Raw genomic sequence first — 4,647 nt, 5'->3', positions numbered from 1 at the left:
CCACACAGAGACAATCAGAAGGTAAAGGTCCATGAAGTGATATCTGGATGTGAGCAGTGAACCAGGTGATCCAAGTAGTTATAAAAATTTAATGTTCCTGCTGATCCCATTAAGAACCAGCAGAACCTCTGATGGTCCACATCAGCTCAGTTTGGTTGAGTTCCAGCAGATCTCACCAACCACATCATGAAGCTTTCCTTCCCTGCTGAACTGCTCTCACAATGCACACAGGAACCAAGTCCTGATGGACCAGACTGGCTTTACCAGGTATTTCCCAGTGGAAATGTGTTTGATGTAAAAGCTCTTTTCATAAATCATAAAAATATACTTTAAAATAAACATTAAATCAGGCTTTTTAATGTTTCTAAATCATTCTTTAAACTTTGCATACAGTCCAACAAATATTAGTCTAATATTTGCCGTTATTATAAATAAATCATAACAATGTATCAAGTAACGGTTGAACCCATTGTAACAGTTGACCAGACTGTAACGGGGTTGAAGATTTTTACTAAAAGTTGCCATAAGTCCACATTAGCTAGGTTATGGAGCAACATATGATATGATGAAAACAAAAATTAATGTGTTTCAAAGACCATTCTTTACTTTTTCCCAAACAACAATAATTATCATTGACATGCCTAAAGGTGTTGAAAGGTTGAGCTTGACAATGACAATGTTTGGATAAAAATAATAAAATATAGGTAAGAAACTATATTAACACTTAAATCTCTTTACAGTGTGAGCAGGAAAAAACTTAAGTGATGTCACTTCCAGGGTGCTGAGGAAATTGGACTGAACCATTATTTATAAAAAGGAGGGATTGGTCTGCTGTTACAGGGTTAAACAAAACTGGAGGGACATGATTAAAAAGTGATATTTTATAAATAATTCATATATTTTTCTCATATTTTATTTATTTAGATTAAAGTATACCTAAAGTGTTTAAAATGGTACAAATAAGTTGCAGTTACTGGTTAGTTTAATTTGTTTTATATTCAGTGAAAAATTAACATTGGTCAGTGGGGACATGCTCATTTGGCTGATCTCTACGCTTCAACAAACCATCAAATCTTTCAAAACATAATTTTTAAAATATATTTGTATGTTATATTACCAAGACACATGGATATTTCCATTACTTGATCTTTCTTTAAAAATGTGGGTTGAATTATATGAAAATATTTGAGATAAACCTGTGAGACACAAAATGCACCGAATTCAGAAAATGACCCAGTTGCTTATTTATGGTGTCAGTTAGAGACCATCTGGTTCTGAAAGATATCCACATGAGATATTTTTTATCTTAACTGTGGAAATGCTTAATAATCCACTATGTTGGATGAGTTTGAACCACAGAGATGAAACTGGATTCATAAAATTAATTCATAAAAGCCTTTTTCTTTCAGCATTACTCTGTCTGGAAAATAAATTACATTTAGATTTAGAGAACAATCCAAATATCAATCTAGAAATTAAATTCACTTCTGACTTTTGTGTTTGTGTGTTAAATTAATATTGGATGGTCATAATAACAGATATAAACTGAACAGTTACAGCAGTTAGAAACAGCTCACCTCTCTGATGGTGGAGATCCAGGAGATTTAAAGTGAATGCTTGCATCCTTTGACCAGTCACTCTTAAAGGACACACAGCTGGGTTCTGGTTCTGGTTTGAGTCTCTGATGGATCCTGACAGAAACATGATGATTAAAACTTAATCAGCAAAGAGGAGCAGCAGCAGCTTCATCACCACGTCTGTTCTGGCCTGATATAGTGAACGCTGTGTGAAAAGGGCTGTGGACAGTTAGAGATGGTGACCTCACCTCTGACCTTTGCTCTGGCTCTCATCTTCCCCACACAGAGTGGTTTTAGAGGGAGGGACTCCCTCCTCTCTGTCCTCACACTGATCCATACTGCTGAATTCACATCAGCTCACACACACTTTCTACCTTCACCTGCAGAGGAAACACACATCATTCATCTGCACATCAACTCTGATCATCCTTTACATCATTAGAGCTGGAAAAAGATCAGCTGCTCCTCCTCTGATTGGCTCTTCTTCTCTGCTTCATATCAGTGTCAGGTGAATGCAGTCAGACAGCAGAGAGGCAGAGGAAGCTGCCATCAGCTGCTGCACTTCTACTATCAGTCCACTAGATGGAGACATGGAGCAACATTTACATTCACTGATTCAACCTGAACAAGTCTTATAGTTCACAATTATTAATTTCTACAAGTGGATTATTCGCTCCATTAATGATTAACTATTTAATCATCTGACTGAATCAAACCCATTTTTAATAATATTTTTATTTTGAAAGGAAACAACAGGAAACTGTTGCTGACGTTAATGGTGGAGACTAGAGTTCGGTACCAGGAAATAAAAACATGAATCAGTTCGGAGAAGAAAACAGTGAAACATCAGCTGTTCATCATGTTGTTTGATTCCAGTTCATCAATAATCTAATAATCCTGTAGATTAGCCTTCAAACAGCAGAGATATTAAAGTTTCAGCTGAAATCAGAAGTGAAACTTTTCTCCAAACGTCAGAGATTAGAAACAATCAGGAAAAAGTTAAAGTGATGAAAAATTCAAGAAATAAACAAATTTAACTTACAGTTTGTTCAAACGATCCAAAGAGTTAAAGAAGAAAATTTAAACAACAGACTGAGACCCAACTAACGGTCTGGAGCCGCACATGAACAGGGAAATTCAAACCGAAAGTAAATGTGACGGATGTTGCGTAACTGATGACGTCACAGTCCACTTGGCTTGTAGTTTTTTCCTTCAGAGCAACAGAACCAGGAAGTAGAAGCTCTGAGGTGAAATCAGAGGCAGGTTGATAAAATCTTCATGAGGAAGGAGAGAAGTTCTGATAAAAATGAGGGTGTACTTACTTTTGATCATGACTGTAGTGATGATTGATAGTAACAAAAAATGAAGAACAGTATTTTAGTTTATTCATCATGTCATAGAGAAAAAATGTGAAAATGCATTTTTCAAACTAATATTTTCACCATGTCATCCATACGTTCATTCTAAACTAAGTATTTAATTCACAAGCTAAATATTTACTTTGGAAACAAAATTTTTGAAAATAATAATTTAGCTAAATATTTAACTTCAAAATGAATATTTGTTTTGCAAACTAAACATTTAATTTTCAGATTCAGTATTTATTTTCAAAACTACATATTTAATTATCTTTTTTCATGTCTAGTTGTTCAGTCAGACCAGGGGCCCCAAAGTCGGTCCTGGAGGGCCGGCATCCTGCATGTTTTAGTTTCTCCCTAGTTTAATGCACCTGGATCCAATGACGGCTCGTTAGACGGCCTAAGAAGAAAACTGACACGCTGAAAAGGTTGTTGGTTCCACCAGGGAGAGAACTAAAACGTGCAGGATGCCGGCCCTCGAGGGCCGACTTTGGGGGCCCCTGTTTTAAAAGGACAAATTGAAGGTTTTCTTTAAAAATCTGCCATATGTGTAACATGACGTGGTACAGTGCACCATTATTGTTCTTACTTCACAGGGAAGTTTCTCCAGAGAGTGAGAGACCACCATCTTCGTATTGTCATCATATCATTCTGTGGACGTCACAGCTTCACATTTAATGAAATCTCCAACAGAAAGCAGAGACTCTCATCTGTTTCCTTACCTCGCTGAAATCAAATGATGCTCCCATCACAAAGTAGTGCATACTGTTGAGAAAAATGTGATTATTACGTCTATACAAACCATACAACAATATGGTGGGTGGAGGCGGATGTTACCATCACTACAAACATTACACAGTTGTTGGACAGTCCTTGTTTAGGCAATCCCTGTGGTGTTTAAGAGAAAATTCAAGAAGGGGGAAGAAAATTAATGTGTCATTACTATAACAATCAGATTGAGGTAAAGGACAACAGCCTTACCCACAGTATTGATTATAAACATTTAAAGCAGGAATGGTTGGAAATAAGCATCTTGTAGCTCTAAAGAACCACAAGTGTCCCATCAGAACATCTCACCTTAACATCATTGCCAACAAATTCTGTCCATGGTCCAGATGACATCTGAAGACTGACTTCTCTGATGATACAAAGTTTTCAAGTTAAAAATTAGCAAGGGTATATTTCACAACATAAAAATTATAAACATGTATGAGAATGACAGACAGATGTGAGACAGAACGGTCTCTTGATGGTCCAGCTTTAACCCATGTCTTGTTTAAAAAGAAACAAGACTGCTTAGAAAATGTATGTCCTATTGGATTTCAGGCATTAAAACGTTATCCACAAATTCAATTTGGATATTTACTCTTACATAAATATGAAGATTAATGCTGAACCTTTGCCTCCGTGGAACAACGGAACAACATGCTGAACACATGCCACTTTCAAACTCATTCCTATAAAACCTTAATGTTTTGATGTGGTTTTCATCTGTGAAGCCACTGATAGAATCAAGGAAGCAAATCTCCCTTTGCTTAGGCTTCAGAATCTGAAAAAATATGTCACACTGATGATGAACACTACCGCAGAGTAATAAATGAATTAGACAAGTGTCAAGAAATGCAGTAAATATGTAAATAAGTATTGTACTAACACATAGTGTCCAATGTCCAGGACGCCACACAGGAATCAGAACCCAGTCCAGATCTTGT

General features: G+C 36.4%; 1 long non-coding RNA gene across 1 annotated transcript; it reads right to left on the bottom strand.

Annotated features, from left to right (window-relative positions):
- Nucleotides 1-1,900: 1,900 nt before the first annotated feature.
- On the bottom strand, nucleotides 1,901-4,065 carry LOC116724623 (uncharacterized). Its single transcript, XR_004340174.1, has 7 exons — nucleotides 4,013-4,065; nucleotides 3,773-3,823; nucleotides 3,658-3,700; nucleotides 3,525-3,586; nucleotides 2,900-2,911; nucleotides 2,620-2,819; nucleotides 1,901-1,957 (listed from the first exon to the last, which is right to left on the bottom strand). It is a non-coding gene; the product is annotated as an uncharacterized LOC116724623 (long non-coding RNA).
- Between the last annotated feature and the right edge of the window lie 582 nt (nucleotides 4,066-4,647).

Source organism: Xiphophorus hellerii, chromosome 8 (assembly GCF_003331165.1).
Source record: "Xiphophorus hellerii strain 12219 chromosome 8, Xiphophorus_hellerii-4.1, whole genome shotgun sequence".
Taxonomy (NCBI): Eukaryota; Metazoa; Chordata; class Actinopteri; order Cyprinodontiformes; family Poeciliidae; genus Xiphophorus; species Xiphophorus hellerii.
This window is presented reverse-complemented; position numbering and strand designations above follow the sequence as displayed.